This window comes from Anolis carolinensis, chromosome 2 (assembly GCF_035594765.1).
Source record: "Anolis carolinensis isolate JA03-04 chromosome 2, rAnoCar3.1.pri, whole genome shotgun sequence".
NCBI classification, from domain to species: domain Eukaryota; kingdom Metazoa; phylum Chordata; class Lepidosauria; order Squamata; family Dactyloidae; genus Anolis; species Anolis carolinensis.
This window is the reverse complement of record NC_085842.1, coordinates 286,921,886-286,946,390: the sequence shown is the minus strand read 5'-3', so window position 1 is coordinate 286,946,390 and position 24,505 is coordinate 286,921,886. Positions and strand designations below refer to the sequence as shown.

Sequence of the window (24,505 nt, the reverse complement as noted above, 5' to 3'; positions counted from 1 at the left end):
CCTAAATCTGGTGTTATTGAACTGCAACTCTTATCAGCCCTGGACAGCATAGGCAATACTGAGGAATGCTGGAGGCTACAGTTCAACAATTTCAAGACCTCATCTCACTACAGTAGTGGTCCCTCAACCTGTGGGTCCCCAGGTTCTTTGGCCTACAATTCCCAGAAATCCCAGCCAGTTTACCAGCTGTTAGGATTTCTGGGAGTTGAAGGTCAAAACATCTGGGGACCCACAGGTTGAGAACCAGTTCCCCAGAGCATGGATCCACTTTAAATCCGGTTGCTGCCTCCTGTAGAATTCTGGAGCTTGTAGTTTAGGGAAGGGAGTTTTAAAATGATCAGCTAGAAAGGTCCTGGGTCTCACTACACTACAAATCCCAGAATTCTGCAGGAGGCAATAACCGGATTTAAAATGGATCCATGCTCTAGATACTCAGACGTACTGCAGGATTTCCACAGTTTTTCTAGTTCTGCAAGTGTTTAGGTTGCTGTAATGATTATCTGAATGACTGCTTTCAGGTCATGGAATACCATTCCAAGGGAGGCTATTTTTTTCTCTTTCCTGTTGTCCTGTTGGTTGGATGTGTGCCTTCTTCTGCTCTACCTAAATCATTTTGCTGCCCTTAGATGTGGTGTGGGGATACCATCCAGTTGCCAGTGCTGGTGAGATTCTACCATTGTCACATATGCCACCCTCGGTGTTTTATTGTAAAGGTCACAAACTGTTCTAGGTTGGACTGCCACTGAGGAAATGCTAAAGGAATGGCATGAAAGGGGCACAGTACCATATCGTTTCAGGCCATGTATCCTCTTCACAGGGTCTGACTTTACCCAGCTGTTGTTAAGAAACCTCTTTAGTCTTAAAAAATAAAGTCACAATGCTGCTCATTGTGACCCTTCAGTTTGTTTCATTGGGAAACTGTGGAGATATTTCCCAGAGATTTGAGAAGGCACGGCTTGCGTCAAGATGACTGGAGTGGTTAGAACATCCAATCATGACGTCCTTTGTTTGTAAAACTCAGAAGATGAGATCTTGTTAATATTTCATTTCAGAGATATTTTCTTTGAAGTGAGTGGCACCGGCCTTCCCACAGCAAGCGCTGAGTCCGTTTTGTTTGCTCAGCTGTAGTAAGAAGACGGCATTCTGTTTCAGCCGGGACCTCCAAGAAAGTTCTTCCGATGGTGTAATTTCCACTGTTCTTCTCTGTGTATATGAGAGCCTGATGGGCATAATTTTATTTAGTACAGTTTTTTTGAACTCGGTGGTTCATTGAGAACCAGTTTTGCTTTGTCTGGAGTAAGTGAACTTTTGCAAGGGTTCTTTCTGAAGCATGTATATATGAAAGTAAATTTCATCAAACTAAGCAAAACCTGTAAGCCCAAACCTAGTCTCAGAAATTCCACTGAATTTGAAAGGAAGGTATCTCTTTCTAAGCATGCTTATGATGGCTGCCTTATTCTCAGGTTATATAGGTATGATCTGCAATTGCCTTCTGTAAATGATGTGAGACTTTGTACAAAAGGGCAGTTCTTGTTGGAAATAGCAACCTCCCAAGCCTCTCACTATTTATTTGTTAATGTATATATTTTCTAACCTGTATTCTATGTTGATTTGCCAGTTTGACTTACCTCTTTGGTGTGGGTGGGACTGCAGATATGTGATAGTACTGAAAGTGTTCAGACTCAGGACTCCATTTTGTGTTCAGTGTGATTATAGACTTCAACGTGTTAAGTCTGCTTTAGACCTCAGTGGAAGTGGATGCATGTTTGGTTATGGACTTCAGTGAATACAAGTATACTTAAAGACTACTGATTATTGATAGAATGATGCTCTGTGTACTCAACACAGAGAGAAACCCACATTCTATCTGTAATAAGAAATGTGCCTGTATGGTGAATTAATACAAGATGTTATTGAGTAAACAAGGTATGTTATTTTGCAAAGAAGACTTTGCTTTTATCTCTGAGTGCATATTTTAAGTTAAAGGGGTTTTAAAGGGACCCTTCAAAGAAAAATCTTTAAAACTCTGCGAATCAAATATATTTTTGTAGTGGCATGTCATTATTTTGGGCAGTTTAAAGACATGGTTCTTCAGTTTAACAGCTGAGGTACCTGTGTGCCATTACATGAATGCTTGTGAATATCACTTGTTCAAAGGGTCAACTTCTAACAAGGGCATGCTTTTCTTGAGTGGTGGTTTTTAAAAAGGTGGTCTCCACATATTCATGGAGATTCACATTTGCCAAAAGGATATGTGCCCAGACTGTGGGTGCAGCTATTTCCAATAGTTGTATCTATTAGAAATCAATAGACATTTTGTTAGGGTTCTCAGCAGATGTGGAGTGTACTTTTCCATTGTAAGTAGTAGCCTGCTACAATAAAAACACAAGCTGCTTGTAGCATAGATCCATCTTGCTGTGTCATTTGTCCTCTGTTTATCTGACAAAGTATAGTAACTGATGTGTGTAATCTATCATGTCCTTTATGCAAACAAAGGCTTCCATGGAACAAGGGCAGAGTCTGAGGTCAGCTGCATTGATAGAAATTAGGGGTGAAGACAAGACTTAGACTTAACCTCACTGATATCTTCAGTTATTTTCAAGACTTCGATTGTTATCAGGATAGAAGACCAAAAGTCCAAAGAACCAGTTCTGAAGTCGTAAGATTGTGTTTGCTGTGTACACAACAATTAGCACATGTTAAGAGAAAGTGTCATGTCATTAGAGATAGAGTGTGGGGTTCCTTCACATTACAGAGTTATAACACTATGATTTCACTTTACTGCCACAGTTCCAGTTTATGGAATGCCAAGGTTTGCAATTTATAAAGGACCATTTAGAAATCTCAGAGAAAGAAATGGCAGATCCCAGGATTCCATAGGATATATAGCCATGGCAGTTAAAGTGGAATTATAATGATAGATCATTGGAGTGTGACTGGGCCTGTGGGCTTTAAGAGATCCGGGTTCTAACCATTGAGACTTCGGATTTACTAGGTAACTTTGGACCAGTCACATGCTCTCGTGGCTTGATGTAACTCACATGGTTGTTGGGAGGATTAAATGTGAAGGAGCAAGTGCCTGTTTGGTCCACTGAACTCTTTCAAAGAAATAGAGGATAAAAAGGTAACAAAGACGTTTTCAAAACCCTTTATCTTTCATATTGAAAAATACAGTTTTGTAAGATTAAGTAAGCATTACATCATGGAAATGGGAATGTACTAGGACATTTCTAAAATGCAGACATGTTGTATCCATTGGAGTTTGCTTGAGGTCCTTTTTTCACTCTGTTTCTTTTAATCTTTGTCTTATCCATGCCATGCTTGGTAAAGCAAGTAAAGCAAATAGATATTGTGGAATTCCCGATGGAGATGTTGGTGTTGTATTATATTTAAAATGCATAATGGGACAATGAAGAAATATTTGTGTGTTCTTCTGCAAACCTAGGGTTTTCTTGAGTTTGTAAATACCTGTCACTTGTGGGTATATAAATTAAAATCCTCACAAAATTGAACTTACTATTTGAATATGGGATTGGAGTTTTTACATTGGAGTCACCTATTTTTGGCTTTAATTCAAAAGTTAAGAACTTCACATTGGGTCCCACACTGCCTTGGGCTGCATACCAAGAGAAAGGCAAGGTATAGTATGGACAAACAAACAAACCTACTTCAGATCGGTGACCAAATCCAGCTGTCCTGGGATTCCTAGTCTGGCTCTTTGGGATTCTCCAGATGGCTGCATACCTTATTACATTAACAACATTGTTTGGTGGTGTTCCAAATGCTTTCTTTTAATTCACAACAGTTGAAATGCCTCTCTTAAGGCTGAGGTATTGATAAGAGCATGATGCTAAAATATGCTGGTATATTAGATCCTACCTTTTGATCCCACACACCACTGGAGTGCATCGCCCAAGAAATTGTCTAAAATTTTGGTGCATTTAGTGTAATTAGGCCCCACACAATCAATTACTCCAGGGAAAATTCCTTGTAGTAAAAAATGCTGTCAACTTCTGTTGAGTCACCTGCAGGAGAGATAGTAAAAGTAAAGGTAAAGGTAAAAGTTTCCCCCTGATATTAAGTCCAGTCGTGTCCAACTCTGGGGGTTGGTGCTCATCTCCATTTCTAAGCCAAAGAGCCAACGTTGTCTGTAGACACCTCCAAGGTCATGTGGCTGGCATGACTGCATGGAGCGCTGTTACCTTCCTGCCAAAGCAGTACCTATTGATCTACTCACATTTACATGTTTTCGAACTGCTAACTTGGCAGAAGCTGGGGCTAACAGTGGGTGCTCACTCTGCTCCCCGGATTCAAACCTGCGACCTTTTGGTCCGCAAGTTCAGCAGTTCAGCGCTTTAATCTGCTGCGCCATTGGGGGTTCTCTGCAGGAGAGATAAAACGGGGTATAAATAAATAATAATAATAATAACATGTTTGTTATGGACAGAAATGTTGACTAAAACAACAATGTCTTCCTAAGTGAAGATAACATCGGGATCAAGTGACTACTTTGTCCACCTGGAGCAGATGGGCAGATCTTTGGTAAGTTGCTTTTTTGCACTACAATTCCCAGAATGCATCTTTTGGTCAGGCTGGCTGGGAGATTCTGCCAGGTGTAGACTAAGATATCACTTTCCCTATCTTTGATTTGCCTCGTTCTCTCTTGGGCTTCCTTTGCATACATTTGTTGTGATAGCTGAGCCTAAAAACAAACAAGTGACTCTTAAGCCTGCATAAACCACCTTGCCCACACCATTCCCACATGTATGAATCAATGCATATGAGTTCAGAGCTTAGAAAAAATCCTGCTTTTTTAATAGCAGCTTCCATTCTAGTTGGGGCATTCTGGCAAATGCAGTCTAAAAAGTCATTGTCCAGGCTGGAGGAGTCTACAAGTCGTAATTCAGGTGGCCTCACACCATCTGGAGGATTTCAGAAGTTGTAGCCAGAGGATGTAACTTTGCCAAGCCCTGCGAATCGGGAATGAATATAGGATTGTCAGGTAAGATTAGCAGGGTAAATTGCCAGAATATGGCAGAGTGGAGAAATTTTGGAATGGAAAACTGTTACTGTGAAGTCTAAAACAACCTTCTGTCTATCTGGCTGATCTCCTGTTTCTAGTCATGGTTTTCTGGCTGGTGGAGTGTTACCAAGAAAGGTTTCCATATTGCTCCAAAAGCTCACCCCACATTGTTTGCCTTAGACACATGTGGTGAGGGCATAGCAAATGATGCTGTTGAATGCTGAAAGATGTGCTTCTAACTGCTTATTTAACTCCAATAGATATATTCTCAGCAGTGATTGATCTCTAGAGTCAGGGCAAAATAATCTCAACCACATTTGGTTTTATAACAAATTAATGCTGCAGTCTATGTGTTGTTTAAAGGGAAGTCTAAAGCCAAAAGCCAGGGCTTGAAAAAATAAACACTCATCAGCAAATATTTTGATTAGCTTAAAATGCTTTAAGTGTCTACCTCTGTAAGAGAAATGGGGCGGGGGAGAGAAAGCAAGCAAGTTTATAGCCAATACCAAATGATTCCCAGCTCATCCCATTCAGTTTATTTGGGGCACATCTAAACAATAGCTTTGAGCCAGTTTCACAACCAGATGAAGAAACTCTGTATGCTCCAAAATCTCAACCTCTGGGGATGCTAATTTATATGAACATGTTGGAAATCCTTTTGTTAGAGAACACTAACTTCTAAAGTTCCCAGTTTTCTAAATTAGGGAGCCAGAATAATTTTAAAATAAACTTGAAGCTGATTGAAATTTATATCATAGGTATATGCTTACATGGAGGTCAGGTTTCAGTGTAATTGGTAGACTATGCAACCGGATCATATTAATATTTGATTGGAGTTATATCTGATAATATTTGGGTCTTACTACCATTATCCACTTCAAAGATATCCTTTGGAAGGAATTTGAATAGGGGAAAACAATACAAGGGATGTCTCCCTGGGAGCCTTTGTGAGTCACAGTATTAAAGCTGTCCCCAGTGAATCAAAGAGCAGTAACCTTGTACCCTTCAAATGCTTATAACTACAACTCTTATCAGTCCCAGAGCTATCATGGCCAAGAATTGGGAATTATGGGAACTCAAAACATCTGAAAGATCCTGAAGGGGGAGATGCCCCAAAATGGTCAAAACAGGTTCAAAATTGTGTATGCAACTAAAGCCACAATTCAATGTGCTTTAAATTTCATGATTAAATAATGTGGAGAAAAGCATAGAGCTATAGATGGCTGCTAAATCCAGTGTCAGTGAATCTGTTCTAGGTTTTAGCCCGAACTCTAAAGAAGGTTATCTAAGGCGTTAAACTGATTTGATCAATGGAATTCAGCACCATGGATAGCTCATTTAAAACTGAAATTAAGGCATGGAGAAGATTAACTGCTCCCTTGACAAAGGGGCCACCAGCTATCGCTGAATGGGGTCTACTTGGATGTAATATTTGCTGTGAAGAATTGTCCCTTTTGCTGTCTTTTGAGTGTTTGTAAGGTGGATGTCTTCTAGTTTTTGGAAATGTTACTTTTTCAGATGACAGTTCCCAGAATTCTCCAGCTGATAACTACACTGAATTTGGGAGATAGTTGTCCAAAATTAATGTTTATGCCTTTTGGTATCTCTTCCCATGTTGTTGTTTTTTTTTTTTTTTACATCTCCTTCATCTTGTGGAACATTCTTCTTCCAGTGCCCTTTGTCTACTTGCTCGTCAGTCCCTAATGAACTTGGCCATGTGACTTCTGCTAAAAGCAATCTGTGGCATTTTCCGTTTGGATACTTTAAATAAATGCCACAAGCTGCCCTTGTTCATAAGCCGAACCCTTTATAAGTGTCTTTCCCTTCAGCTCTTTATTAACTACCTCCAAGGACTGTTACTGCGGCTGCTGCTGCTTCTCCTCCTCCTCCTCCTCCTGCCTGGTGGTGGTCTGGCTCCTCCACGAAGCACACATGCTAAACAGATTAGCATGCTTGGGCTGACCCAAACTTCACAAACCAGGGATAGAATTTCTACAGCTCCATGTGGAAATTAACCTATATGTAGCACTGGTCAGCTGCAAAGACGGAGCTTCGGCTCTGGCCGGGCAATCTAAACAACCAATGTTCTTTGTTACCCGTGGCCTTTCCCTCCTCCCTTTCCTTCCCCAAAGCTAAATATTTATTAAGCGGGGCAGGGGGTGGGGAAGCATTGTGCTCTACGCTCAGACTGGGCACGGCTCTGGAAAAGCTTTATTTGTAACTGGTTTTTGGCAACTCCAAGATTGTTTATAGACTTGTTAAAGATCCCTGAAGGATTGTTTAGATATAAATTGCACAGCAGAATAGCTCTGATTTTGATTTTTAAAAATTCTCCCTCCCTCCTCATCCCAATTTAGAATCAAATGAACTCCTCTGAATATCCCTTTGCAGGAGTAAAGGGGAAATACTCTGGATTGGACATCCCAGCATTCAGCTTCTCTCTTCTCTAAAACCAGTCTCCAATACTCAGCACTATACAGCATGATCCTGAAACAGCTTAAACAAGTCCAGCCACCTTAACATCAAGAAAACTAAGAGAAGAATTACAATTACTCATACAGACAGTGGCCCAAATGATAATCTTGGTCCCATTGAATCAGTTGGATTTATCTATGGGTTGATTCTCCATTCAACAATTGCTTCAATTGATGTATTCTAATTGAGATTAACTAACAGTGTTCCAATCAGTGGTCTTTTATTTTAGCTCACAAGTCCCAAACATATTCACTTGAAAATAAACCTAAGCCATCACAGCTTCATGAACAATGTTCTCTTTTTTGGGGGGAGAGGGGGAGATGGTTTTGTAAAGGTGTGTGTGTTATATCTTATATTTTACTGTCTCTTAATGCAGGAAAGCATGACCATCCCCATAGTACTGTTAGAGTGTATCTCCCATTAGACCTACCCAGCACAGATAAGACTGAGAGAAGGTGCAGCACAACAGCATTTGGAGAACCATTCATTTCCTGTTTTAAAGCATCTTTGATATACAGAAGGTGACTCCATTCGGTGTTCCTGAAGTAAACTTATAATATTTGAACATCATCTATCCACCTTGAAACACCATGTAAACATATGCTACCACAGTTGGGTTTCCCAGATTTGTACATACTAGAATATAATGCCCGCCTGTTGCAGATTTTATGTTGGATTTTTGTTTTCTGTTGTAATTATAGCATATGGATCTCTCTCAATATTTCTTTTTGAGATTCACTGGTGAGGAACTGAGGCTGAAACCCAGCCATTTACCTAATAGTCTTCTTTTGACTGAATCTTTAGAGTTCAATCTTTGTCCTCTTCTCATAGCTCTACTTTAATTTGGCACAGGGAACTTGTAGCTCTCCAATATGTTGTTGGACTGTAATTGCTGTAAGGCCTCACCAGCATAGCCCATGGTGAGGATATTGGGAGGTGTAATCCAATGGTGCCTGTAGGGCCAAATATTTCCCATGTTGGAAAAAATCTCTGTGCATTCTTAGCAGTCAGCTTTAACTGGTCTTCCAGAATCTAGTTCGAGATCAGCTGCGAAAATCCCAGAATATACAGCAGAGGTCCTCATAAATGTCTTGACAGACTTCAATGCCAAATTTTTGCCTTGCTTTCTCCAAGTGGAACTCCTGCCATTTTGGAGAGGTAAAGGAGCAAACACCAGTTGTTGCAAGTAACAACAAACAAAAGTCACTGTTGGTTTATGTCATGAAAGGCTGTCAGGATAATAAAACACACAGTTTCCCCAACAGGAATGCCTGATCTTCTCCGTACGGCTCTATCCCTGAGGACAATATCATTAGAGGCCTAAACAAATAAATAGTTCCCCCTTCCATTAAATGGGATGCATGAGGGACTACAACTCCACTCTGCAGAGATGATACAAGTAAATTTACGCTCACAACTTGGAGTCAGTCCAGTCGCTATGAATAGTTGTTCAGTTCTGTAATGCCCTGGCTTGAAGCGGAGGAAGGAGCCATTTGCCCTCCTACACTCGACTTGCAGCAATCAATGTGAGCTATTCAGAGCCATGTTTTCTTTCCTATCCTCTGCTGAGAACATCAAGGGCTGGTAACACCTTTTATGAAGCCAGGCAGGCTCCCTCAAGGAGAAGTTTTCTTTACGTTTTAACTACATATTTGAGTCCATTAGGAGCCAGGAATGAGAATGACAGGTTAACATACTCTTGACTTGCCAAACACCAAGTCGAACATTCAGATGGGATTTCCTGTGCTGAGTCTTGTTATGCAGCATCCTTGATAAATACACACAAGTCATGAAGTATACAGCCACAATCTTTCAAATTCAATTAGAAAGGAGAAGGAGAAACAGCCTGTAATAAAAATATAATGTAGAAGCAAGCTGGGATGGAGATCTTGTACAGACATTTTAATCACTTGCTATAAATTCAAATGCTAGGCGGTAATAACATGACTGACATATTGGAAATGTCTGGTCTTTTTTTTTAAAGGAAAAGTCCTAAAAACAGATTGTGAATCAAGTTTATCTCTACAAAGCAGATGGAAAGACATAAAAATCTTCAACTCTTTTAAAAAGAGGAAGATAGATTACTGCTTATTTGGTAAGTCTGTACCTGTGTTGATTCTGCTTTCCTTATCTTTTATGTTTCCAGCTCCAAGGGCACTGTGATATGTTTTTAGAGGCAATGGGATTAACATAAACATAGATTTAACATTTAGCAATTTATTCAATGGGTTTACTATATCTAGAATTAGCAGAGTTATCTTCAAGCAACCACAGGCTCAATGTGGATCAACCTGTTTCCAGAGGCTCTTAAGTGTTGAGACAGACCTTAATTTAAGACAGGTTCAGAATGTATTTCCATCAGTATCTCAAGAGGATTATGGGCAGTTGCCCAATGTGGCATTCTTCAGATGAGTCAGTCTCCCCTTTCTAACACCCCAGTCTACTATTGCCCATGCTGCCTGTATAGAGATGTTTCTAGTATTTGGATAGCAAATTACATATAGCTGGTTTGATCTCCATGAAACCTTCCATCCTAATGAGGATTGCTGAAGGTGGGGGGGGGGGGGAGTTAAAAAATTGGTAGTCCAAACAAATTGTGAAAGACTGAATGCATAGCCATTCTTAAAAGTGAATGCTGATAAGAAAAGTGTATTTTCACCAGATTCCTACAACATTAGGAGGTTTGGGGCTTCAGTATCTGAGATGAGAAGAGGCCATAATTTAGTGGCAGTACCTCTGGTTGCTTGAAAAGGATCTTTGGGTCAAGGAAACTAAAAATGACCCCACAGATGAAAATGAACAAATGATTTAATCTTGTTCCTGTGAGTGTGTGGATTCTTATTAGGATTGAATGCCCACTTTCTGATAAATTACAATGCTGTACGTCTGCTCAAAAGTAAGCCCCATGGTTTCAACAAGATTTATTCAGAGGTAAGTGGGAATAGGAGACCAAAGTTCATCATTTCTTCATGAACAGTGGCAAACCAGATCCAGAGTGTTTTTCATACAGGTAGAAAGGTTATTTACTAAAATGAAAAAGTTATGGCTTGACCTAAGAGATTTGCATGGTGTAACCATTGACTAAGAACAGAGGAGAGTTTTAGATCTTTCATAGATCCTAAACAGGAAGAAAACAGGTTCCTGCAAAATCTATAATTTTTTATAAACCAAAAATGTTTGCTGTCCTCTGCTAGAAAGTTTTCACTAAAACGCTTCCTAAACTGGGTCTGCCTAAGAATCTCCATCCAAGAACTGAGGTCTTCTGACTGTGTTCATATACTCCTTTGTGGGAAGATGTTCTAGCAGACAATAATAGAAGCACAGGAGCTGAACATTTCTTGGCTTCCCCACCTCTTTTTCCATTAATAAAACTTACAACGGAGCCATTGACTCTGGACTCCTTTTCATCGCAATAAAGCTGGATGCAGAGAATGTGGTTGCTTTTATTGGTAAAATTGTAGGTAAATCATTGATGTAAGAATGTAGGCAGGGAAGTGGCAAATTCAATCCCAAAGCTGCTAAAACTGGGCTTTCTGGGTGAAAAGTTTACTCTGTCAATTTCCCCCTCGAGACACAAAGGTTTAAGGAAATGTTTGTACTGCTCTAGAGGAAGGGTTGGTGGTGTGTTTTTCTTTTGTGCTCAGACACTCTGGAAGAAATTCCTGTGGGCATAATCATCTCACATATGGTAAGTCAAAGACAGTCAAGGGAAAGAAAACCTTCCCTCTATCTAAAGGTCATGTGGATGTTTCAAGATAGAGCGAGAATGAAGGAAGTTTAACTAATATGGCCAAAGAATAGATTCAGATAATGCTGGCTGGGTCCTAGTTCTTAATCTAAACAACAGAGCAAGCTTCCATCCACTAAAAACTTTCAAAGAAAAGAATCAGAGATTGGAAGGTAGAGGGTCCAGAACAACTGTCTCATCATTTTTTTTTCCTGGTATGGTGGATTTTTAAAGCACATAAAAAATGGGCTTTTCTGGACTCTTTCTTCATAATCCCCTACACAGCACACTCACAGACTTGTTGTTCAGCAACATTTGGAGGGTTACATCTCCCATGGCTTCTTTCCATTGGCACTGCTGGAAAGGGCTGATGGAAGCTGTAGTCCACCAACACCTGGAGGGTAACATAATCATCATCATCATCATCATCATCATCATCATAACAACAACAACAACAACAACAACAACAACTTTATTTTTGTACCCCACCACCATTTCCCCAAAGGGACTCGGGGCGGCTTACAGAAAGTCCAACATACATAAAAGCAACAATCCATTAAAACAAAACCACCAGTAAAATAAAATAAGACCATCATAAAATAAAGCAATCCATATAAAACACAATTAAAAGAAAAGAAAAGAAAAACAGCAGCATTGAGACTCCATCAGGCTGTGTTCAACAAAATCCAATGACCATGATTATAAAATAGGCATGAGGGTCGGGCATGGGATAGTGCAAAACAACATACAATAAGGCCGGGGAAATGGATAACGTGCAGAGAACAGAGTACTATCTGGTGACCTAGGGACTGGGCATTTATATCTAGGGACTAATTGTTATCAAAAGTTTGTTGTAACAACCAGGTTTTCAGATCGCTGCGGAAGGAGAACAGTGTGGGGATTTGCCCATCCCTAGTTGGTAACAATGTCTCTGGGGTGTGGAGGGATGCTGCTGTCATGACCAAAATCCCATTGGTTGCCCTATTCTCCATGAAATGATCTGATCTGTTAACAAACTGACAAAGATTTTAAAGAAGTATCTTTAGTTGTGCATGAGTCTAGCACTGATTCTGCAGTGCTGCTCACTGTTTCCTTACCTTACATGTCTCAGTGCGTAAATCTGTAAACTTACAGATTTCAGGAGGACTCAAATGCTGCCTCCTTCAAAGGAAACAGAACCTTCAAAGGCTGCTTTGAACTCACCATGGCTCAGTAACTGAGACATTAAGCATTATCTTTATTTGATGCCCAATCTCAACTTTTCAAGAGGCACATACACCCCTGAATTTGTTAGCTTGTCAGAAAAACTGGATATATCTTCAAGGATAGCAATATCCTTGTAAGGAATCCATATGTTGACCCAGCCATGGAAGGAATTGTTTGGTGATTATAAGAAGAAATTTTAAAAAAGTATATGAAATCATGCATAGGGAATTTAGGGGGATGTGTTGTGCTTGCAAATTAAGAACCATTTTCCACACTCGCTTGATTGTCTTTTTAAATGGGACCACATGAGTGTCTTAAGTGTGAACACATTAGCAGGATCTAAAGACTCCTGCACAGAACCATCAACAGGATCCTAGCCCATCTGATATGTTTCATGGGCTAATCCTGGTAACCAACCTAATTCTGGTAATCATCCTAAAATAATCTGTACATACAAAGATAAATAAAGCATCCTTTAAAAAAAACAGTTCATGTATGCAAAACCTTTATATTAGGCCTTTCCAACTAGTCCTGTGGTTGGAGCTACAATTTTCATCATTCCCTATCAGCATGACCTATGATTGTGCTGACAAGGATTTTGTTCCATGTCAGGAGTAACTTGAGTTGCTTCTGGAGACACTGACAAGAATGATGGCAGTGGAACCCATCTGAAAGATGTCAAATTGAGAAAGACTACTTTAAACTACTTTGGTGATTTGCATATTCCATTTGAAAGCTGATCATAGAGTATATAGCATTTTTATTTGCAATTTTCCTCTTTCACAGCAGTGCTGTGCCCTTTACCCCAGTGAATGTGGAAGGCTGTATATGTCATATGCATGTTATTGTATAGCTGTTTCATGCATGCTTTATCCCCTTAATACACAAAAGGTGTGCCTCTGCTTGTATTATCTTCCTAAGTGTACTACAATTGGAGTAATGAGGAGGAGGTTTTTGTCTGTATCCCTGCAGTGCGAGCGATAGGTTATATGGAGATGCAAGAGGGGACTTTCTCTGCTTGTTACAGAATGTCTCATTTTTGAAAGGTCTGGTAATATCACCAAAAGTTTCAGGCTCAGACAGCCTGATGTACTTCTGGCCTGCTTGATTTTTGGGGGTTATCTGCTCATTGTTTTATTGCTACATTTATGTTGAAGATTTCAATTTTTAATTTGCATTTTAATTTTTAAAAAGTGATGTTTTCTTTCTGTATCCCTCACTGATATGTCAAAATCTAGAAATACTGAATCAATTTATCACTTTTGGAAAAGCAAAATACTCCAGCCAATTCACATATCAAGGGCATCTTTTAAGGATTCCATGAATTCCCCAATCCCTCATCTTCTCTAATGGGTGCATACCTAGGAAAAGTAATATGCTTGCCATTTCTTTACTTGCCCCAGCTCCTGTGAGGCCTTAATATGGTAGGGATTTGGTATCTTCTGGGATTTGGTTCCAGGATCACCCATGAATACAAAAAAATTGTGAAGGCTTAAGTCTGTTGACATACAATGGTACAATAAAACAGAGCCCCTTATATAAAATTAGAAAAATCAAAATTTGCTTTTTGGAATTAAATTTTTGTTTCAAGCCATGGATAGTTGAATCCACAACTGCAGTATCCATGGATATGGAGGTCCAACATCCAAGATTATATTGGAAACTAAGCAGGGTCCACCATTATTAGCGCCCGGATGGAAAACCAGCAACAAATGCCTGCTGTTGTAGCTACATTTCAGAAAAAGGAACTGGCAAACCCTTCTTTGAGGATTCCTTGCTTGAGAAAACCCTGTAAGTCCACAGACAAATTGGAGGCACATTTACCTGAAAATGCCTCTATTTGTCAAATTGCTGTTAATCGCACAGGAACACCCAAGAAACAATTTCATGAGTTTATTAACTCACCCTATTAGAATATTAAACTGCTCCTTGCATCCAGTTGCAAAATGGTCCTCACTATAGAGCCCTATTGTACCAAACTCATTAATACCACAGGATTTACCCACATGCCCTATTTATGCCCTATCTTTCAACCTCTGGGCCAATAGTTCTACTCTGGTTGGATTTCACCAGTCAGATTATTTCCTCCTGATAAATCATTCATTTAAACCATACTGTGTTGGTAAAACAGTTGCTAAAACAGTTTCGGTGGAATTAGAGAAAGGCAAACTCTTGCAAGATAAATACAATTAGGCAAACAATATGCCTTGGCAAAACTGCAAAACTGGGGGCAAGCCATTTCACACTGCTCTGTGAGCTTTTGTTTTTACAACCAAATAGCTCTACGGTTAAACTGAATTCACTGGAATTCATGTGGATTACATAGGCCAGAAGGCACTCATCCTTTCTTCAAAAAAGATGGAGATGATTTGCTTCAAATGTTGATTCTCAAAATGTCAGGAAATGTTTTCTTCTATTAAAGTAATCACATTTTAAAGTGAACTCTGTGCCAGAAAAATAAACAGTGCATCTTTTATACACACATCCAGGAGCACTGATGAGAAAAAGCAGATCTTACTCTTTCCAGGAGGTTGATTTGGGAAGACAAACGGCTAATGAGTTCTCAGTTCCAAACACATTATGATCAAGAGGTAACATATTGCTGCAAAAGCTCCTATTTTACATATTAGTATCAAGATCAGCACCATCACTGGTCTTTCCTCCACAGTTATTAGATTTGGCAAACTCCAAGTTAGCATTTTCCCTAATGGATTTACACAACACATGCTTACATCTGTTTATTAGTTTGCAACTGAACATGGAAATAATGTTCAAATATGTTCATTCTGAGTTAAAGAGTGCTCCCATTTATGGTCTTGCACTTATTTTTGGCGTTATAGTTATGGGATATTGAACTGGGATTTAGGAAAGATAGGTATGATTTCTACTAAGTTGTAAAACTCATTGTGTTACCTTGGGCCACCATCTACACTGCAATATCATCCAGTTTCTGAATCTAGATTATCTGTGTTCAACTGGATTATATGGCAGTGTAGACTCATATAATCCAGTTCAGAGCAAATAATTTGGATTCAGAAACTGGATTATAGGGCAATGTAGGTCCAGCCTCTCTCTCAGCCAAGTTGTTGTGAGAATAAATGAAAGAGGTTTTTAAACTGAGGCTAGATGACCATCTGTCTGGAGTGCTTTGATTGTATATTTCTGTATGGCAGGGAGATCCTGGATGGCCCTTAAAGTCTCTTTTTAGGATTTTAAGAGGAGAGCCATATGTACTGCCTCAAGCTTACTAGAGGAAGGCTTCAAGAGAAGTCTAACTACAACTCCTCTTCTGAGAAGGGTGGTGTCTAGTTGGTAAATTATGATGGTTTAAGAATGAGTTTATGTTGTCCTAACTAATTGTTTTGGGCATTGCATAGGTTCGTTTCTGTTCAAACCACACCATACTCTGAATTGCCCTGTACTCACTTGTAAGCAGCATGATTCTTCTCAATGTGGGCGTTTCTGTGTTGTTGGAAAATAAGGAATTCAACAAGGACACCTCCAACCAGTTTCTTGAAATGAGACGTGTTGCAAGGATGTCTATAGAGATACCTATAGACATCATGTCCAGGAAATAGCTGGATGCATTCCTACTAGAATCTGCTGACAAGATAGAAATGGCCATGTTGGAGGTGGAGGCTGTACTTCTTACAAGCAGAATTTGGGCAGGAAAAGTTAGCAGAGATAACTACAGGATACACTTATAGCTTCCAGTACAGGATCTTGACCTGGACAAACAGGATTCAATGGAAAGGAGGCAGTGTAGATTCAGCAGATGGGGCTACCTCACTACTCATTGTGGTACTAAGCTGAAGTTTTACACCAGGAAATTTAATGTGCCTCTGATTTAGTATATAATATATGGTTAGCATATTCCTTTGAGATTTTTTCTGGAATCCTGTATAGGTTATGATACTTCCACAACTTTGCCCACTAGCTAGAAGAGAGTATGTTAAGAGTTTATAGCCATCTTTGTTTCACATATAGTTTCCCCTTTGATTGATATACGGTATTTTGTTATTATTTTATCATTGCTTTTATGGAAGCCCCCATTGGCTCAATGGGTTAAACTTTTGTGCCAGCAGGACTGCTAAGTTGAAGGTTAGGTTGCTGACCTGAAGGTTTCTAGTTCAAATCTGGGGAGAGTGGGTGAGCTCCCCCTGTCAGCTTCAGCTCCCCATGCGGGGACATGAGAGAAGGCTCCCACAAGGATGGTAAAAACATCAAAACATCCGGGCATTCCCTGGGCAACGTCCTTGCAGATGGCCAATTCTCTCACACCAGAAGCAACTTGCAGTTTCTCAAATCATTCCTGACACACACCAAAAAATGCTTTTATGGTAGTTATACTATTAAACATGTCATTTGATATATTATCACTATCATATTTTAATGAATTGTATTCTGTACCTAAAAGTTTTGTACAAAAACACATAGACATAGGAAAAAATGTAAGTCTTGAAGTTCCCCCAGTTTAAAAACAATTCCGGGACCATACTTGCTTCTGGATAAACATGCATAAGGTAGCACTGTTTATCTTTCCTTTGAAAACAGAAGAACCCTATCCTACTACAACATTGCAAAGTTTTAAAATGTCCCTTAGTTGTTTTTTTATAATATCTGTGCAATGCGTAGATGAGGAAGCTGCTGTCTGACAAATGTAATCCAGCATAAACAAGAACTTGGTTCTTTGGATCTTGGCCACTGTCTTTAATTGAAAACTTACACCCTTAAGAAAAAAAGTCTACAGCTTTGAAATTTCATCTTCATTTAGAAAAGAACATTAGACTAGCTAAGGAGCTCTTTGAGAAATCAGGCATCAATAACTTACTTTGCTATAATGGCTTCTCAACTGTTCCTGACCCAAATTAGCTAAGATGTATTGGAGTGCAGTTCCCATCATCCCCTATTGCCATTGGAAGGATGATGGAAGTTGAAATCCAGCACAGGGCTATTGGACTGACCCCTAGCTATGGGACTAACCCTAACCATTATTAGCTGCTTTTAAGAATGATGGCGAATTGTGGCCAAAAAAAGGAGGACTTTAGATGTAGATTTATTTTCTTTTTGAAAAGTCATCGTAGATCATAAATATGCTTTTAATGTAGTTTATGTTAGGTTAATTTCCTCATCCTTCCTTTTCGTTGCTGCTTGGAGATTCCATGCCGTTTCTACAGTCTGGAGATGAGCATTAAGTTCCCTGACAGAAACATTAAAATGTTTTATGATCTGAACTCAGGGAGCACGGTGCTTGCTTTACCTGTGTGCAGTGCATGATTTATGCTGCTTGCACTGCTAAACCCTATAAATCACATCTGGTACACGTTCAGCTTCATCCAGAGCTTGCTGACTAAACCAGCTCCTTTTTCCTTCTGCAGGAAGAATAATTCACTGTGAAAACATTAACATCGCTTTAACGTTTACATTGGCATAAAAACATCTCTGAAGTGATTCGTTGACATGAATGAAATCAAATAAAATACATAATTGAGGGGAGGGGATACTGCTATTCAGGTCTGCTTTAAAAAAACACTCTTCACAAAACAGGGCCAGAGCGAAAAGGAATTAGAGGGCTTCCTTCCACTCAGCTTATTTAGTTGTGTTAAGGAATAGAAAGCTGTAAACACATCATTTAGGATTTTCACAGCTGGATCAAGAAAGTCTTCAAGGAAACCTGCACTACTCATAGAGAGAGGTTTAATACTACTTTTAACTGTCATGGCTTTGCGTGGAATCCTAGGATTTGAAATTTGGTGAAGTACAAACATTTTCTTCAAAAAAGCACTAGATCTCTATTATTAAAGTTCCTAGAGTCCAAGCAAACTACAAATCCTGGCATTTCATAGGATAAAGCAATATCAGGTATATATCTGTGTACACAGATTATGGCAACTAGACTGATTGGCAACTGGCAAATAGAGGGAGAAAACATGGAGGCAATGACAGACTTTGTATTTCTAGGCACGAAGATTACTGCAGACACAGACTGCAGCCAGGAAATCAGAAGATGTTTGCTTCTTGGGAGGAGAACAATGACCAATCTCGATAAAATAGTGAAGAGTAGAGACATCACACTGGCAATGAAGGTCCACATAGTGAAAGCAATGGTATTCCCCATAGTGACCTATAGATGCAAGAGCTGGGCCATAAGGAAGGCTGAACAAAGGAAGATAGACGCTTTTGAACTGTGGTGTTGGAGGAAAATTCTGAGAGAGCCTTGGACTGTAAGAAGATCAAACCAGTCCATACTCCAAGAAATAAAGCCCGACTGCTCACTGGAGGGAAGGATATTAGAGACAAAAATGACATACTTTGGCCACATAATGAGAAGACAGGAAAGCTTGGAGAATATAATGATGTTGGGGAAAATGGAAGGAAAAAGGAAGAGGGGCTGACAAAGGGCAAGATGGATGGATGTTATCCTTGAAGTGACTGGCTTGACCTTGAAGGACCTGGGGGTGGCAATCCGCCAACAGGGAGCTCTGGCGTGGGCTTGTCCATCAATTCACAAAGAGTTGGCAACCGAACGAATAAACAAAAAAAAACCACATAAGGTCCCCACAGCTATGTTTATTACATTCGTTTTCAAGATACAGAAAAGTTTAATCAGGTTTAAAACAGGGCAACACAGACAATAAAAGGTATGGAGAACGAAATATATGAAGAAAGGTAAAAGGAGCTGGGCATGTTCAGTTTGGTGAAGATACGGCTACACTCTTTAAACACCTCAGGGTCTAGAGAGGATGGGACAAACCTGTACTCAGCAGTTCCAAAGGTTTGCACTAGTTTTAATTATTTGAAGTAACAAGACTTTTGATTGAATATTAAAAGGAACTTCTTGACAGTGAGAACAGTTCAGCAATGGAACCAATTTCCTAGAGAGCTGATGGGGCCTCATTCTCTTGATATCTTCAGAAAGGGGCTGCTTAGCTACTATTCTAACCTGCCAACACACAGAGACCCTCTAAATGACCCACATGCTCATTTGTTTAAAAGAGGTTATGCTCATGCGTATGTTATGCTAATATGTAACATTTACACATTTACACCTTACAAACAGACACATTTTCACAAGTCTTACTTGAGAAAGAAATGTCAACCTCTTATATTGGACAATAATGTCATCAGGAAGAATGTGGCCATCTAGAGAAACTGGAAATATGGTTTAGGGCTTTATGAGGATTGAATTTAGCCCTCCAAATATAAGTTTTTTGCTTGCTGCTTATGCAGCAGAGAGCTAAACACATGATTGTAGGGCTGTGGTAGTACAGCGGGTTAAGCCGCTAACTGCAGGAAAATCTGTCTATCAGAAGATCGACAGCTCAAAGCCATGAGTTAGGGTAAGCTCCCGACTGTCAGCCCCAGCTTTCTGCCAACCTAGCAGTTTGAAAGCATGCAATGCAAGTAGATCAACAGGTACCGCCTTGGCGGGAAAATAAAAGGGCGCCCTGTGTAGCTATGCAAAACATGCCAGCAACAGATTGGACAATCTATGGATAACAGGCTCCTAGGCAATGGAACAAGAGCACCTCCCCATGGCCGAAAGTTGAACATTGCCAGAGATGAAACAAGGGAAAGACCTTTACCTTTGTCTGTGTATGTCGCTGTGTAAAATGTATTGAATGTTTGCCTCATATGTGTTCTGTAGTCCGTTCTGAGTCCTTCTGGGGAGACAGAGCAAAATATAAATAAAGTTCATTATTATTCCTGTTGTTGTTGTTATTAATATTATTCTTACTATTACTATTACTATTATTAATCAGCTGCTAGCATGCATTTTAAAAAGAAATCCTATAGTACCCACAAGATGTAAAAATGTCATCTGATGCTTTCCTCCAAGTAATATAAATGTTTCTCTCTCGCTCTCAACTCTCATGTCAGCTAAATAATTGCTAGCTATGTTGTATGAATTCATGTAAATATTTCTGTGTATCTATTCTCCCAAAAGAGGCGAGGAAACTGCTCCTCCCTGACTTCACATAAACTGAAGTTGGGAGCTTCGAGGATATATACATTTTTAAAAAATCTGCACTTCCTTGCTTGTTTGTTCATCCTTTGGGATTTTCTATTTATCCCTTAACTTTCTTTTATCCACAGGACTCCCTTCTGTCTGCAGCTTGATAGCATCCCCAGAAATTTCAGGGCAAACAAATTGACGGACAGTGCCACCCATCCGGCTATTGCTTTTCTCCTTGGAGAAGATCAGCGGGTCACACACCTGCAATCCACTCTCGCCCTCTGGAAGCATTTGAGGTCTCTGAAGTTAAACACACAGACAACAGAGCTCTGGTCCGGAGAAGGAAACCCTACAAGAAATGTGTTTGTCTTTAAGGTGCCCCAGATCCCTTCCTTGCTTTTGCTATATCATGTTGAACATATTGGCATGAGGATTTAGGGAGCTGTCAAAAATATATATAATAGCTTCCCTGCATTCATGGTGCGACAAACTAACACACCTATCTTTCTGTTAGTCAAACACTATTTGTGTGACAACAAGTAAAAGTCTTCTGCACTGAAAAGAGAAGGACAATGAGGCAATTTTGGAACAGTTTTACACAAGTCTTGTTGTGTTGCAGGACTCTTTACAAAGTGTACATTCAGGAAACAAAAAGGGATCTGTCCAATTGTTTAGATGAACATATGTCAAATATTAGCAGACACCCAACTGCACCTGTGGAAACATGCCTCCGTACAGATGGATGTCCTAGTTAAGACATCAGAGACTGGGGCCTCTGTTACTTTGGACTAGCTGGAATTTAAACACAGAGCTTCCTCTTTTCTCTCTCTCTCTTTTGACTGGAGATGCTTATTTCTGTGCCCAGGGCTCACCCAAGATGTTTTGCAGCCTCTGGAAGAGCATCCATTTCCCCAAAGTCCAGGTCAGCCAATTTACTTTGGCACCTCCGGCAGAAAATCCCGCAAGCACTTCTTCCCTTTGCTGGTGATAAAAATATAACAATAATGGGTTAAACGATGTCCTTTCATATGCTTTCATTCTCGCTAATGGTAGGGCTGGTGCTCAATGAAGTCCGGCTGTAGCCACACTGTAGCTGCTGAAAAGATGCCTAGATGAAAGAGAAACAAAATAATTTTAAAGACATTTCAAACACGAATGCATGCTGACAGAATTATACAAATAAATAAACCTGTGAAACGACTTGGGTCCCATTTCAGAAGAAAGGCAGCATACAAATAAAAATAAAAGTTTAGAAAACACACAGTAATTCATAGGTTTGTAAATGTTGTCTTTTTCAAACCTTTAAGAAAAAACGCCATTGTCCACTAACTGTCACATTTGTTCCGTAACTTACATTGTGATCTGTGCCCCTTCAGAGTTAATTCTCTCACTGCATGTCTTCTTGAGCTTATCAGTGATTTGGTTTTATAGCTTTCCAGTTTTAACCCAGACCATAAGCACTTTAATCATTAACAGGTTTCACTGTTTAGAATACACAAAAGCACCCATAAATGCAAGTCTGAAATGCTGATATATAATTACAAGCCAATAACCAGGACTATAAAATACTCAGAGTTATGCTGGTAGGAAAGGAGAAGGGACAATTTTATTGCTTGTATAAAAACTGGTTATACGGTGACTCATTTCCACCCCTTTTGACAAGTAAAAGGAAGAGAGAAGTTCCTCAAGAATCCAAAGTGCCCCATTCTACCTAATTTCCTTTTTTTACATATTTTACTTGAACGTCAGGTAAACTTGGTGTGAAGGAGAAATAGTCTGTCTATATTCATGGGCTCTATCTTTGTTATCTTTTCTCATGGTCTGTGGACTGAAGATGTGTTCTGAACAAAATCCTGCTCATTCCATATTCTTAAACCTTGGCAATTTAAGTGTTGTCAAGCTGCATTAATTCTACAGTGCAGATGCACCCCTATCCCAATATTCAATTCACAGCATGCTGGCTCATGAATTCTAAGCATTATATTTATAATCATGCTATGTGTATGCATGGACATACAGAGTAATATATTTATGGGTTCAATTTTTCTTTACCCCATAATTCAGTACATAAACCCAGATATATTTTGTAACTTAAAACTAGAGTTTTATGTATTCTTCCTCATTAATAACATTTGTGCTTGACAACGTCTTTTTCTTTCTTTTTTTACATGCTCATGTCACTCAGCTACACAGCTTGGGAACTCAGAAAGGCATCCTTATTTTCATCCACAAAATGTTAGAACAGTGGTTCTCAACCCATGGGCTGCGGCCCAACAGTGGGCCACAAGAATGAAAATCTAATCTGTGAACCTCCTTCCTATTTATTTACTTATTTATTTTATTTCCACTCCTTTCCGCAGAGCTGAATTTTTTTCTTGGTGTCTTTGTTTTTAGGCCTGTGCCTGGGTTTATTTGGGGTGCTGATTCTGAAAATTGCATTGGATAACCACATCAGCTCTAGATTATTAAATATGGTTTGATAGGGTGAGCAGATGGCGACTACTAGATGGCATATGTTCTGTATAAGAAACTAGAGCTGCTGTGGTCTATCCAATGCAATTTTCTGAATCAGCACCCCAAATAACCAAACCGAATCTAAAGTTGACCAAAAACTGATTTGTAATCCTTTTGGTACTAATGTTGGAGTGTGGACCCCGGTCAAGTGGTCCCTAGTCAAAGTAGTCCCCAGTCAAAGTGGGCCCTGGTAAAGTGGGCCCTGGTCAAAAAAAAGGCTGGGAACCACTGTGTTAGAAGATATAGCTTTAGATCTGTCCCATTATGCTGGCTAAGGGACAATCTGATTCTCAGCCTAGCAGTCTTGTAAAAAGTAACTTTCCCAAGCCTGCCTTGTATACACAATGAACATGATGGGGAAGCAGAACAGCAGCATTCCCATTTAAGGCCATCACCCTCCTTTTAAAAACAAACAAGGAGGAAAAACTTGAATATCTGAGCCCAACTTTTTGTACTAAAAATAAATGTTACAAGTTAGCATGCAGTTGCTTACATCATATAATCAATTCAAGCTGAAGTATTTGGGTTTTGCCAGATTGGAGAATATTTTTGGCTATGGGGCAGGGTGGTAAGGAAGACACGGCCAGCAGAGACAGCCTGGAAGCTGGATGATGTGAGAGTCTGGGTTTGATATACCCAGGGAAACACGGGGAAAGGCAGGATATGAATATGTCTGGGCAGAAGCTCCTTGATTGCTCTGGGGACGCTAGGAAACCCGGCACCATTCTCTCCTACAGATTGTGGTTTAAAAATTAACAAGCTATCCCCAAAGTCTGGAGTTGGTTTGCAAGAAAATTTGTGGCTGTATTTAAAATATAAAATGTGTTGGTAGCTTGGGTTAGATTTATAGGCCATATGGCACTCGCCTGGCTTCCTGACAAGGTGATCATAATTCCTTCAACTGATTTCTTCTGTGGTGAATTATCACGGTTAAGAATTTAAAAGACCCTTTCTAATGTCTATTTTGGATTGTGTAAATCTGTCATGGGCACTGGATTGTATTTAAAATATATCATTCATATAATCCCCTACCAGTAAACTCATTCATGAGTTGCCTTGCAGAAAAGCAAAAGCAGAAATGAATGAATCCTCTTTAGGGAAAGGGGGCACAACAGTTGCCCAACTATGCCAAGTCTGTAGTGCTAGCCCTGTTAATTTAACTTATGTCCTGCCTCTTTCCCAACATGGGAAAATGTGTAATTCTTTTAAAACATTACAGTACGTTTAACAATACAGAACTCCCCACACTATAAAAAGACTCTTCTGCACAAGTAATTAATAACATTGGCCAACATACATTTTGGTGCCTCAAGTGTTAGACCTGTTTCTGGGTATATTTGACCTGTTGATTTCAAAAATGACACCAGTTTCCCTCTATCAGCACTAGTCTTGAAAATACAGAACATATGCCACATGTCAGTCTTCATCTGCTCATCCATAGAAAACCATGGTAACCATATCTAAGAACCTAGAGTCTATCCAATGCAGTTTTGTGAATCAGTGCCACAAATAATCTCAGGAAAAGGCAGACTCTGGAGATCAAGGTTCAAATGTCTGCTCAACTCTGAAACCCACTGGGTGACCTTGGGCAAGTCACAATCTC

General features: G+C 39.6%; 1 long non-coding RNA gene across 1 annotated transcript; it reads left to right on the top strand.

Moving 5' to 3' along the window:
• Window positions 1-1,635: 1,635 nt before the first annotated feature.
• On the top strand, window positions 1,636-7,776 carry LOC103277609 (uncharacterized). The gene is made up of 3 exons (XR_505536.3): window positions 1,636-3,124; window positions 4,448-4,542; window positions 7,415-7,776. It is a non-coding gene; the product is annotated as an uncharacterized LOC103277609 (long non-coding RNA).
• The last annotated feature ends 16,729 nt before the right edge of the window (window positions 7,777-24,505 follow it).